Source organism: Camellia sinensis, chromosome 14, assembly GCF_055761805.1.
Source record: "Camellia sinensis isolate YWXY chromosome 14, ASM5576180v1, whole genome shotgun sequence".
In the NCBI taxonomy this organism is placed as follows: Eukaryota; Viridiplantae; Streptophyta; class Magnoliopsida; order Ericales; family Theaceae; genus Camellia; species Camellia sinensis.
In genome coordinates, this window is record NC_138974.1 from 141,703,777 (window position 1) to 141,719,307 (window position 15,531).

Genomic DNA, 15,531 nt, shown 5'->3' on the forward strand with positions numbered 1-15,531 from the left:
CCAGTTAACTAGGTTGGGTTTTCTATTCTGGTAACATTCGCTAAAGGCCTTAGCCCTATTCCTCTTGATAACTTCTTACTAATTCTCAATTTAACCCTTTGGTTAGTGGATCCGCAATATTGTCTTTAGACTTTACATAGTTTATAGAGACAACACACGAGAGTAGTTGTCGTATGAAATTATGTTTTTGACGAAAATGTCTAGACTTTCCATTTGTACCATACCAATACTTGATTGGTTGTCGCAAAGGTATACAAAATTGCTAGCACAAGTTTCGATCAACATGGAATATTCTCAAGAAAATGGCAAAGTCATTCAACTACTTCAGTAGCTTTATCTAAAGCACTGAATTCCGATTCCATCATTGATCTCATGATACACATCTACTTGGAAGATCTCTAAGACACGGTTGCAGCTCCAATTAGAGAAAACATATCCGCTAATGGATTCGTAGTCTTTATATCAGATATCAGTAAGCGCCTTTGTACCCTGCTAGTACAACTGGATATCAAGTGTAATGCAACCCATAATCTTGGTTTTATCGTAAGTACCTTAGTACTTGCACAAATGCCTTCTAAAAATAGGCACTGGGATTACTTATGTATCTACTTAGCCTGCTAACTGAGTAGGCTATATCCGACCTTGTACAACTCATTAGATACATTAAACTTCCAATGACCCGAGAATATTCCATTATTATTGGTCAAATGTAGACTTAAGTCTACCGGTGTTCTCGACACACTTGTATTTGATTTACTAAATTTCTTAAATATCTTATCAACATAATAAGACTGAGAAAAGACAACACCACCAGATGTTCTGGTAATCTTAATACCAAGAATCACATCTGCAAGGCCCATCCTTCTTTTTTAAACTTAAGTGTAACAACCTCTTGGTAATTTTGAACATCAACCTCTTGGTAATTCTGAACATCTTCTCATAATTACCAATTGTACAGACACAAAATGACATATCTGTTTGTCAGTGTCTTTGACATCCACACATTTTTCACACCCGTTGATTCTAAACCCACTTGACAATATAGCGTTGTCAAACTTCTCATGCCATTGTTTCAGTGCTTGTTTCAAGTCATGTAATGATTTCTCAAAGTTATAAACTTTTCTCGTCCTGGAACCAACAAACCCTTTGGGTTATTTCATGTAGATTTATTAAACTAAATCTTTATATAGGAAAGCTATCTAAACATCCATCTTGATGTATTTCCAAACTTCGCACAATTGCGACCATAACTGGTGATCACATATCAAAGTAATCCAGGCCTTCTCTTTGCCGGTATCCTTTGATAACAAGCCTGTCTCATCGGCTTTCATTCACTTGCATCCCAAGGCTTACTACCTATGCAAGATAAATTAATGACTTCTTTCTAGAGAAATCATAGCTTCAAAGAAGCTTCTAATCTTACTAGCCACCATATACGTTTGAGAAGATTAGACAGAAGAACTTTAAAATCCTAGTCTGTTAACATCTTTTATGCTCATCTATTTTCTCATGAAAAACTGCTTCCTCAATTCGATGATGGTATTCTTGTGTAAATCTGAATATCAGATTTGTCCACAAGGAAACCGATATGTACTACTGTATTGTGCATAACCATTGAATACAAAGTCAATAGATTTTTAGGCCTATCCTACCCACTTAGGTTTAGGTATTGCTATCTTTTGCATGACACCCTTACATTTGTAGAATTTATACAAAGGCTTTTGGCCTTTACAAAAATTCCTTGAGGATTTTTATACAATACCTTGTGGGTTGGATCAAAAATTCATTGTGTCACATTGATTATGATACTCTCAAAATCATTTCACAAAAAACACATTTCTAGATTGTCATCAACCGAATTAGGTCTTTTCTGAATTCAAGACACCAAAACATATTTGATCCAACCTGTCACTCTAAAGTTGTGAGGCCCTAACCTTTGTAAAACCTATTAAGTCCTTGACTTTTGAATTCTTTCAATAAAGACCCTCAAATCCTTAATTGTCTTCAATTTTAGTTATAGAGTCAAAAATGCACGCTAATCGAAAACTTGAAAACCCTAATTGAACACAGAGCTCAGGAATCATTTCTAAAACCCTAATAATAATTAAATTAGTTTTTCTAATTATATTTTACACACAAAAATCCTAGGTTTTCAATTCTCAGTATGATTCACCGTTCAATCCGAAACAAAGAAACCTTAACCGAATTAAATTTCAAGACCTTAAATAAATTAAATACTACACTTAATTAAATGTTTAAATTCATAAACTAAGATTTTAGCCCTTATATTTTTCTTGAATTACATTTTGACCCCAAACTAGTACCATTATATACATATATGTACCTTTAATCATATTCAATTCTTTTTGTACACAAAATCTATAATAAATATATTCATTTGCACACAAAATAAAAATAAAAATCTCCTCAAATCAATCTCACTTGGCTGGCCACCCTAGGGAAAAGAAATGTATACAACTTTTCAAACAAATCCATGAATTCATGGAAAAAAGTGTTCTAGTACACCCTAAAACATGGAATCTTGTTTCCACCTCACATTCCATCGTAACTAAAGCCTAACTAGATCATGATTAATTTCATAATTAAGGCCTCTAATCATCCACTATTCCATTAAGTTCAAACTAAATCCAAAATATCTAATCCATTTCCAACCAATGGGCAATTTAGACCTTCTACACCAATTTTATTATAACTAAGACCTCTCTCTTGGCTTTTTTCACATAAGAACACACACTCAAACAAAAATATTCAGTTGAGAGGAAGAGAGGGCAAGAGAGTGAGCTTGGTGAAGGAAAGGAGAGAAAGAGAAAGTTTTGTTAGCAATTCAACCAAGCCTCAAGTAAGACACATCACCATCTCTCCTTTTATTTCCTTTTTCAAATACATGTTATTAGAAATTTAAAATCATATTTTCGGATGTGTTGTAAAGGTGTTCATATGTTCAGAGTTGATGAGTTGAGCTTTGATCCTTCTTCTGCTCATATTTTCTCCTAATAGATGCAAAACTACCTTTTTCTTCCCATATCTCACATCATTTCCAATGGCACACCATCACTCTAAAAATATGAGTTATTGACACATTATTTAGTATGTTTTCATCACAAAAAAAGTGAAAATCTTCCCTTAGTTGGCCTCTTTTCTGACCAATCTTCTTACTTTGAGTACTATGCATGAAAAACCAGTCGTTACAACCAACTTTAAAAAATTCTAGAAAACTGTAGGAAAATCTCCTTGACCTCCAATTTTTTGTCAAGACCTTCCTTAAAGAGTTATCTTTCAAGAAAATTTTGTTTTATTGAAAAAGAGTGAGCCGTTTGAAAGAAAATCTGATTCTCGTAACGGTCGACGAATTTGGATAGCGCTGGAGTATTTGTTGGCTAACTAAAAATCTAGGAAAGTTATGCCACTTTTGAAAGATTTTCTAAAAAGTAGATGAAATTTTCTACAAACCTTAGGAATCCAAAGGTTAGGAAAAATCTAAAAAATGCCTCTTTAATTGCAATCTTTAAAGTACACCAAATCTGAAAATTTACTTTTGTTGGTAAATTTATGTTTTTGACTTCATGGATGTGTTTATTATCACTTGTTCATGTCTTGGTATGTTATTGCATGTGTTATGGTTATGTTCCTTATCTTCTTCATTTGGTGATGCTCATGCTTATGTGAATATTACTATCTCGTTAAGTTGTTCTAACTTTAATTTAAGACATCTAACTTAACGGAAACCTTTGGGTTTTCTATCACTTGAATAATGAAGAGATTATAATGTGTTATATATGGATTGATGAGATGTGCGCCCTAATTGAAGGTTAAGTATAGCGCAAGCAGTTATCACATAAACCCCAGAATGGAACGGACGTATCTGGACTCTTTGCGATTATTTGATTTGGTGAGATAAAGTTGGGTCCAGATAAGACATTCAAGAAGATAAAACTTTTTTTTTTTTGGAAGGCAAGGTTGGATTCAGGATGAAAAACCTTTTTCTTTTCACTGTTCCTTTTGAGGTCAACCAATAGAGCTACGCGATATTTAATCGTTGTAGATATCCGTGGTAAGTTCTGCAAAGCAGCAAAAAAGGAAGTTCCAAATACTCCGGTGTCCAATTCTTGCGATTGGGAGGATGAAATCTCTTTGGGAGATTTCTAGATTACTAACATCTAACCTTGTGATCCTTTATTATTGAATGATTATCATGCTTCATTACTTGCTTGTTATAATTGTGATAGTGCATTGGATTGGGAAAAAGGGACGAAGTGTGTGTGCGTTTACTGGGCATTCAAAGCTCATGACATTTCATGCCAGGTATTAAAGACTATTAGACCAATCAAAGGCAAAGCTGAAGTATTTGAAGATGTATGGCTACCCTATGAGAGTTAGGAACTAGTTTTGTAAATATGTTTTGAGATTGTAAGTGATTAATCGCTTGTTGTATTTAAGACATGATTTTGTAGTTATTATATATATCATTTGTAACCTATCCTTAAACTCCGTCAACTAATGTAGGTCTTGTGTTAATACTTTGTCAAGATTTTTAAAAAAGGTAGCTTTGTTGTCTAAGGTGGTTGGACTTAGAAAGGAGGCTATATTAACTCCTCCGACCTTCTTGGGATATTACTTGGTTATTAGCCAAAGGACTAATTAGTGATGTTTCCTACTCTTATAACCTTAGATAAACCCTGTATCAAAACTTGGTATCAGAGCCTAGATTCAACCGTATTTGGAACTTCATAACATGGCTAGTAGTCTTATTGTCACGACTCAAATCCGCTTCTAAAAGTTTGGATCATGACCGATCAGTAATCTCTTGATTACCTACAGCCTCAGATGGATTACAAAGAATTAATAATAATGGGGCCTAAGCGGAAGAAAATAAAATAACAAAACGTCCATTGAGCAATGCTTATATGCCAGGATTTTAAACATCATGTCGCATATAGAAAGTTCACATACACAGTCCATACATGCAAGTACGAGTCATGTAGGGATATACAAGGAGTTAGCAATCCAAAAATTACATATTAACAAAGTGTCCAATAAAAGTAACCAAAGCCTTAACAAAATGTAACGTCAAAAGCAAGCCCCCAAAAGACAAAAAGGCTCCATTTTGGAGGCTTAACAAAACAGGTCCACCAAAAAGACTCCTGAAGCTGACCTAGGGCTGGCCTCCGAGCAGATCACCTACATAAATATATAAATATGTAGTGAGTAGGGTTCAGTGAGTAATAATATTGTAAGGAGGTTCATATGAATGCGCATATGTCTTGAAGAATATATATAACATGTACATATTCATAGTTACATTCCAGAACGGCCTTGGGCCCAACACAAGACGGAACAGCCCTAGGCATGTCAACAGCTGTTCTGAACATCATAGGGTAGATAGAACATCAACATGCCTCCATCTCCCTCGGCCTTAGGGCCACATGTCATAAGTAATCCATATTAGACATAATGGCCTCAGACCCATCAGACATAACAAAAACAGAACGACCTTAGGTCTATTTCATATGCCATTGTTGTCAAATGCTCAATCATTCCAATCAAAACACAATTTACATAAAGTATGCCATTCACAATCGAAAATACATAAGTTATAATATATCGTTACACTATTATTACTCAAAGTGATTTGGTCATGCAATGGTCCCTTCCGACGAGTGACCTATACATTACACACACACAACTTGATAAGCAATTCATTCTTTCTTAGCTTCTTCTCTTTACTCATTTTTCCATTTCATTCAAGTTCTATTTATCTTTAAGTATTTCGGAGGTAGTAAATACACACATTAATAGGTTCAAAGGGTTGAAAAGATGAACAAAATGTAGTAGTCTTTCTCCCTGCTTCCCGCACATACGGAAGATCTCCACCGCACGTGCGGAAAAGGTGCCACATGTGCGGCCCGCATGTGCTTTTAATTTCAGAATGTTCGGTTTTGCCTGCCCTGTTTTTCGCACGTGCGGCTATGAGCCCCACACGTGCGATTCTGGGCTCTGTTGTGCAATCCAAAAATCTATCAAACTCAAGCTTTCCAAATGCATTTCTAAGGCCCAATTTAAGAAATTTCACTTCAAAAACATGATATATGAACATGCTAAGCATGTCATTCAAGCCCAATTAGATCATAACTTTAATTTTCCATATAAAACCCTAATCTCCATATTTCCTTAATTTTTCCCATCTTTGCATGTGATATATGTGTGTATATGCTTACATAAGTGCAAGGCATGCAAAGACTCAAGATTAGATAACAATTTCTCACAATCCAACTCAAGTCAAACTAAAAATAAAGGAATCAACTCTCAAATCAAACAAATGAAAGGAATCTATGTTAATTCCATGATATTGGTTCAAGCAAGATCATAACTCAAAAACCCTAACTTTTATGAGTGTAGAAGCTTCATCTTACGGCTTGATTTTAACTAATTGAAGAAAGATTTAGAGTAGTTTAGTTGATTTACTCTTACCTTGAGCTAATTCTTTGAATCCTCTTTCAATTTCTTCAATCTCCAAGCTCCTATGTTGAATTCTCTTCTTTTTCTCTCTTTTCTCTTCCTTCTTCCTCTAGAAGGTCTTTCTAGGAGATATTTTGTGTTTGAGTCTAAGTCTTAACACTAAGGCTCAAGTATATATCTAAGAGTTAAACTTATTTTAGCCTAAGTCAAGTTTATCTAAGGGTTGAGCCCAAATAAATCTAATTAATTCATTACGAATCAAAATTTTACAAAACTTTATATTATGTCCTAAAAATCATGCTAATCATAAATGTAAAGTCGATTTCGGTTTATCGCGCCTCTAACTTTCAATTTTCAGTCCAAAGGTCTTAATTTCAATAGGTTTTCTTATAACCGGCAGATACAATTCCATAAGCATGTAATTCACATATGTAAACATGTAATTTCATTTCAAACACATAAGCACATATATAATCACACATATAATGTAATTCACACATGTAAACATGTAATTTCACATCAAACACATAAGCACACATATAATCACACATATAATTAGGGACTTAAAGCATATGAGAGTCGGGTTATTACACTTATCATTAGGAATCACTAATTTCTCAGCATGTGGTCAGTAGACATTCTACTACTAGAAATCACAATGTTTTGACTTGTGATCAGTAGTCACTTCAGTACTAAGAATCACAACGTCCTGACATATGATCAATAAACTATTTTATTACTAGGAATCATCATGTCTTGACATATGATCAGTAGCCTCTCCACTACTAAAAACCATCACGTCTTAACATGTAATCAGTAATCTATTTATTACTAGGAACCACAATCTCATAACTGTGTAGCTAGTGGTCTAACAGCTCCTAGGAACCACCAATTTCCTATCTCTGTGATCAGTGATCTTGCACTCACTAGGAGCCACCAATTCAAGAATATATTCTGAATTGTAAAAATTTAAAAATATAATCATGTACCTTAACGGGTTGTCTCCTCTTTGCTTTTAAGCAAAGTCACATACCAATCGCATGTGCTAAAATTAACACAAGGATAACATATACTTGCCTTGATTAATTCAGAGATATTATCATACAATCTTATGATTTCCTCTAATCACCCTTGATCTCTCTTGATCTTCCTTTAAGAACCTCGCAATGCTTAACGTTATCAAGTGGAACAACATTTTTTATTGTCACCTTTGAAACTATTTATGAAAACTACAATAGAATTTCAATTATTTCGTTTCTTCAGAAACCAAATGAACCTAGGAAATCTCAAAAACTGAAATTTAATTCAAAACTAATCTCACCACTAACTTCAAAATCAAACAAAGTCAGGACAGTTTCCAGGAAGACTGGAGGGGTCACAACGGTCTCACTTAAAACCCAATTAACCTTAGACAAAAATTTCAAGAGCTTATTGACTCATTGTCAATAGGAAACAAATTCAGAATTAAGTTTCCAGGGAATAAACCGGGTTAAAAACCAATTTCTAAGCAAATAAAAATTGCTACTAGAATTACACCAATCATAAAGTTAACCGGTACTCCTGGAACCAAGCTCGTTATTTCTGAAGAAAAATCAAAAATATTTTAGCTAATGCTAAAATTTCGGTTTCTTTTCCCAAAACCAAAATACTTCTGAAATAATCAAATTATAACCAAAGAATTTCTCCAAATTTGGTTTTCTAACACTTTAGGAATAAATAGATTAAACCTAAAGATTTTCTCAAACCCCAAAGGTTTGAAACCAAATCCATTTCAGATGTCATTTCTAAATACAAATAAGAAATACACTTTAGCCAAGGCTAAAATTTGGTTTCTATTATAGAAAACCAAAACACTTTAGGAATAATAAAATTAATTCCGAAGACTTTCTCTAAACTCAAAAGTTGATAATTTCTCTTCCTCTTTTCCTTTCACTATAGTGAAGCTATTACAAATTAGAAATTAAAACTACTACAAATTGAGATACAACTATTAAAATTATAAATTATCCAAATTTGCAAAAACAGAGTTCACGATTGTGTTCAGAATCATTTGTTTAGCCAAGAATATACTTCTCTATCTGTAAAGCTTATCTTTATATTAAACACATTACAAAACTCTATCCTCATTGTCGCTAAATCTCACTGTTTATATATACACTTAGATATAAGATGAGTTAATGAACCAATAAAATGAATATTACATAAGTAATTTTAGCTATAACTCGCAATGTGTAATTCAAACGGCTATAGATGCATTACAGTTATGAGAATATCATGAGTTGCATGGCTATAAATCAATTATATATATAGGAATATTATTGTCATAATGTTGGTATTTCAACCATGCAACTATAATCAAATATATATAGCAATAAAGTTAAACTTTCACTTATCATTCTATGAATACAAAAATATTTTAGAGTAATTTCCTTATTACAAATCAAGACATGAAAGAACTCACAATCGATACAACCAAAAAATGAATAAGAGTTAATATCATTACAATACCAAGCTATACGACCATGTGATAATACAACATAAATCATAAGCAAGCTCATAAATAAGGCCATTATATAGAAAAATCGAAATTGTTTTACTAAATTTTCTCCTAAAAAAAACTTGTTTGGAGATATTTTATACCATGGAAAACCTTTTGACTAGACAAATCTCTTGAAATTCTCACAACACGAATTCCAACACTTTGATTTTCCCATAATTTAATTAATCAAATTAAATATAAAAAAACTTTTGAAACAGTACAAAATAAATCCAAAATAATTCTCCATATTAAAGTGAATGATTAAACTCACAAATATGTCCAAAAATTTGAAGATCCAAAAGTCTTATGCATGCTTAGGTTATCCTGTTCAAAACAAAAATTAGTAATCCCACTTACTAATTCCAATTTATTTTATTTGTTCATATTATATATCCTCCTTTCGCGTTTAGGTAAATCTATAGAGAATGTTAACTACAGAAGAAAATAACTAACAAACAAATCAAATAAATTAGTAAGAATCTTAAGAAATAAAATTCTTATTTTATTTTTTAAACTCCTAACAACTTAAGCATTAACAATTAATTAACGCATGCAATAACAACTAATTAATATCAAATAAATTGCATGAATATATTATTAGAAATAAACAACTCAAAACAATCCAATAACTCTAGGAAATTAAATTAATTTTAATTCCAAGAGTTACTAGAATAACTTAAAATAAAAACTAAATTATTTTATCAAAACTATGTATAAAAATATGTTTTAAGATTATTGGTATTTTTTCATAATAATACAAGAAAAATATATCAAATAAATTAAATAGAATGACAAAACAATTTATTTTTTTTATTAAAGAATGAAATACTGAATAAACTACACAACTAAAATTACAAAAATGAATTATATTATATTACTAATAGAACAAATTATTAACATGGATAACTAAATATTAGAACTCATTGAGGTAAATTAAATTCTGAAAAATTAAAGAACAAATGATAAGAAAAAAAGTAAACCAAAACCTATGTGATATCACAGTTTTTTTTAAAATAGATTCACCTTCTCTCGATGGGTCCTGGAGGTACACTAGCATCTTTCTCCCAGGATACGACGGTCAAAACCAGCTAATGCAGAAGCACCTTCTGAATAGCTTCGGCGAATTTGATAATGGCAGCACTCTTTTTCTAATAAGAACCAAAGTAGGAACTAGCAAAGAAGATAGGAAAATTTTTCCTTTGGTGTAAAAACCATCTCCAACTTTTTTATCTCAAAACACCATATCATTTTCCATAAAAAAAATCTCTCAAAAAATTATATCTCTCCAAAAATTATATTCTCAAGTTGGAGGGGAAATGCCTAAATTTATACAAGTAGGGTAGTCTCTAGCCATGAAGGCTATCATCATAATGGCCATCAAATCCCATTAACCAAGGCCATCAACTTTAGCCATTAGGGTTAGAGTTACAAATGTTCAAAACTCCAAAAACATTATATAAATCATAATGTGTATATAATGCATAAGTTTTGAGAATTAAACTAGATGGGTCACAAAATGGATACAGGTATTGGGTCACAAAGCCCAATCTCAAACACATGCATAAGTTAAGTCCAACATAGCACAACTTAGCCTATGCTCAAGATTAAGTCCAACACCAAGTCCAAGACCAAACCTAGCACATGCATAAGCACAAGCACAAGTCTATGCCCAGTCTAAATCAAGACTAAGTCTAAATCTAAGCCCAACTTTTATTGATACCCACTTTGTGAGACAATTCTCATTCAAAACTCAATGGTTTTGACTCATTATTTCTGTATTGTAACCTTCTCACTTAAGAGAATACAAAAGCACTTAGATCCACCTCAACCAGCGGTTGGATCTCTCACTTTAATTTCGAATTAAAGTTGTCAAAAAATCATTATTTTCCAACAAGAACATAGCTAGATAAAAAATAAGAGAAACCAAAATAATAAGAACATTGTCGAGTTAGCTAAAAATATTCTCTTTAGTCGACTTCTAACTCATTCTTCTCCTTAGGTAGCAGATTCTATAGCGATCTCGGGTTTACCCTTGTTGTATAGTGATCCAGACTTGTGTCTGTAGATGTTGGTAGTTGACTATTATCTTGTTTGCATCCTCTTTACTTCATATTTGAGTTATGGGATGTGTTGGGTGGGTTTGTTTCAGGTTGGTTGAGTTTAGAAACCAAAACTAGTTGCCCAGATCTTTGGCCTGTCCGCTCGAGCGGAGATGTTGGCGCTCGAGCGTGGAATACACCCATCCAGTATTTGTTGTGCAGTGTTGTACGCTCGAGCGTAGGGTTGGGAGCTCGAGCGGAGGTCTGGTTCTGCAAAAGTGCTGAGCGAGTGCATTCTGCGCTCGAGCGGGAGGTTGGCCGCTCGAGCGTAAGTCTGTGAGTGGCCGCTCGAGCGGGGTGTTTTACGCTCGAGCGGGAGACTGGGTTTAAGTCCCGAATTTGTGCCTTTTCAAATCACTTTTTGCTTTCTCTTCTCTCTCTTACTTTTCCAAAAAGCCATTTTCAGAGCTTCTCACTCTAAATCGGCCCTTCTCTCTTAGATTTGATCTAGTAAGGATCGTTTACTCACCTTTTGTCTTCACAAAAGTTGTGTTGATCGTCGAGAGCTTCCTTTTGATCAGAAAATTTTGAGGTTTGGAGCATTTTGGTTTTGATCTTCATCTCCTTTGAGGCTCCGGGTTTGAGGTAGGGATATCCTACTCCTCTCTATGGGTTTTGTCTTTAAATTTTGGTATTTTGAGATGTTGGGCTTGGTTTGGTAATTTTGTAAAGGTTTGGGGCTTTTGTGCAATTATACAAAAGTTGGGGTTTTATTCATAATAAACCTAGATGCATGTTTGGCATAGAAAAATGGAATGATTGCTGAATCATTGAAGAAAATGGGACCTAAGGGTTGAAATGGTAATTATGGAAAATGGCCTAATTACATTGTTTAATTAATTGGGATAATTAATTGGTGAGAAATGAGGAAATGAAATGTTGATTGAATATCCATTTGTGCATTTATTTTCTGTTTAGAAATAACTGCTTTGGGCTATCGGTGGAGGATAGTCGTGATTGTTGTAGACAATGTATGTTGATTAGGCAAACTGAAACTAATCAATGGAATGTGTTATGGAACTTGACAGTTGCTGGAATACATTAATTGTTTGTATTGTGTGATTGTATATAGAACCAATGTGTTTATATACGTTATGTGTAGAGGAGGAGATAGGGGATGTACTCCGCGGTTTAGGGGAAGATAGGGGATGGACCTCTAAACCGGATAGGTATTTGGAGGAGATAGGGGATGTACTCCGTAGACAGAGCTCATATGCTTGTCTAGAGAAGTGAAGATAGAGCTCATATGCTTATCTTTGTGAAGTGTGGATACAGCTTGTATGCTTATCTGTGGATATTGTTGATATACATATCTGTTGAGATTGTGGATACAGCTTGTATGCTTACCTGTGGATATTGTTGATATACATATCTGTTGAGATTGTGGATATAGCTTTTATGCTTATCTGAATGTGAGATATAGTTTTTATACATATCTGTGGAAATGATGATAGAGCTAGCATGCTTATCTGTTGAAAAAGGGAAAATGAAAAGTAAATGGGACTTGTAAGTCGTTGACATAAATATGTAATTTATGTGATTGTATCAGTGTTGACCAACTATCAATTGCTAATGTTTTAGTCATTGTCCATGGTTGGTTTAGTGTATTTCTACTGGGCTGTGGCTCACCCTATATGGGAACATCATTTTCAGGTGCAGGAAGCATGCCACCTCCAAGGACATAGCTGGGAGGCTAGTGGCGGGCATAGTTTTGTCGTTTTACTTTTGATGTATTACATGTAATTTCAAGCCAAGGGCTTAATGTGTAAACGAGTTAGACCTCTTTGTTGTAACCAAGTGTTAACTTGGAAAGCTGTAAGCCCGTAGGGCATTTTGTTATGAGATTAACATGTAATACTTATGTAATGGAATTCTAATGAATGATAGAAGGTGGTTAGTTTATCTATCAACGCTTGTCTTATTTGTTGGGTTTAATGTTATTATTTTGAGGGCGTTACAACTTGGTATCAGAGCGTACCGGGTTCGAATACTTTGGGTACGTGGGAAGTGATTAGTATCACAATGGGTTTGTCTCGCTTGATAGAGACTTAGATGTAGTATCACATGCTATGTGCTTACTTGATAACATGCTTATGTGACTATGTGGGTATGGGATTTAATTTCTGGGATGTTGATTGGATCCGTGAGTTTCTGGGAGTCTTGTTGGAAAAGCACTTGATCAATGCTATTTCTAACCGGAACTCTAGTGACGTCTCGGGACTATCATTATCCGGAAATGAAATTCGTAAGTGCTTATGTGTTTATGTGCTTATGTGGAGTGAATTACACTTGTCCATGCATTAGGACGTGAGTGTTTAGTTTCGGCACACCTATGAATGTGCTAACGTTCTGTGTTGCCTTTATTAGGATGTCAGGACGAGGAAGAGGTGCTAGGCGTGGTAGACCTGCGAGGCAGGAAGTACCGTTACAGGGTGAGATTCCGGCAGTGCAGGAGGGAGTTGGTCAGGCCAATGTGGCTGAGCCAGTGGGTCAGCAGGCTATGGGTGCCTTGGCCAGAGAGTTAGCAGGAGCTTTGGGTATTCTTAGGGCTGAGAATCAGGCAGTTGAGGCAGGGCCTTCCTTCTTGAAGAGGGAGTTCTTTCGGTGTAATCCAGACGAGTTTATCGGGGATCCTAAAGAGCCGCTTAAGGCAGATGAATGGCTCGAACAGACAACGAAGACGTTTGAGATGCTTGGCATCGAGGACGGAGCACTGAAAGTGACCTTGGCATCCTTCCAGCTGAAGGGAGATGCGGGTCAATGGTGGAAGTACGAGAAGGCTCGTGTTAGTGGGACTTGGGAGGCATTTGTGAATGCTTTTCAGGAGAGGTTTTTGTCTGCAGTAGCTAGAGAGAAGCTGAGGGATCAGTTTAGCCGGCTTAATCAGCAGGGCTTGTCAGTGGCCGAGTTTGAGGCTACTTTTACCAGTCTGTCCAGGTTTGCACCGGAACTGGTGGCGTCTGAGGAACGCCGTTGCTATGAGTTTGAGCGGAAGTTGAGGCGGGGCCTCAAGTTGAGAGTTGGTGGGTCCTATATCCGGGAGTATAGACACCTAGTGGACGCTGCAGCTCATATGGAGCTTATGATGCAGGAGGAGGATGAGGGGCAGAGAGGCTCCAAGAGGAGCCAAGATAGTCAGAGTGATGGCAGGAGACAGAGGGGTTCTAACCCTCAGCAGTCGCAGGGTGGTGTTGCTAGATCGACCTTCCCAGTGCCGAGTGTAGGCTCAGGGAGAGGTGGTCAGGGGGATTTCACCTGTTACAAGTGTGGCCAGTTGGGTCACAAGGTTTCTGTTTGCCCGCAGAAGGGTGGGGGTCAGAAAGTTGCTTCTTTTTCAGCTAGACTGCAGAGTCAGAGTTTGGGCAGGGGGCAGCTCTTGACTTGTTATCACTGTGGACAACCTGGGCACATGAAGAGGTTTTGCCCACAGTTGAGTGCCACTTCGGGAGCGTCTGGTTCTAGGCAGACGCAGGGTTTTCAGCCAGCTCAGTCTGTGCAGGCCTCGAGGGCCAATCCGGGAGTTTCGTCATCCCAGTCTGTGCAGCAGTCTTTTGCACCGAGAGGTGAGCAGGTAGACCAGGGGCCTACGGGGCGCGTGTATGCTGTTACCGCGCAGGATTTAGTACCGGCTCCATCGGTGGTGAGAGGTACTTTTCTGTTTTGCAACTCGGTTGCTAGTGTGTTGATAGACACGGGTGCATCTCATTCTTTTGTATCTGCTGCATTTGCATCTGTTTTGGAATTGGAGTTAGCACAGTTAGCATCTCCTATTTGTGTGGTATCGCCTTTGGGTGGTGAGTTGATCCTGAAACAGGGTGTTAGAGGATGTGATATAGAGGTCGCCGACTATAGGCTTCCTTTTCCGTTTGTTGTCATGCCCATGAAGGGTTTTGATGTTATTTTGGGTATGGACTGGCTATCGTCATACCGGGCTGTTATTGATTGCTACCGCCAGAGGGTCACGTTATGTACCTTGAGCGGGGAGTGGTTCCATTTCTTGGGAGACCGGGTTGGTAGTGTTTTGCCACCGGGGTATGATTCGCGAGGGCGAAGTGAGCTTAGTGGTTTACTTGCTAGCTTTGAGAGTAGCGAGTGTGTTGAGACTCAGAGTGTGTTGCCGAGGGTGGTTTGTGAGTATTCGGATGTTTTTCCCGAAGAACTTGTTAGTTTGCCACCTCACCGAGAGATAGAGTTCTCTATTGATTTAGTGCCTGGTACGGCGCCGATTTCTATGGCACCTTACCGTTTTGCTCCAGCAGAGTTGGTTGAGTTGAAAGTTCAGCTCCAGGAATTGCTCGATAAGGGCTTTGTTCGCCCTAGTGTTTCACCGTGGGGAGCGCCGGCCCTCTTTGTTAAAAAGAAAGATGGTGCCTTGAGATTGTGTATTGACTATCGGAAGTTGAATCGGGCTACGGT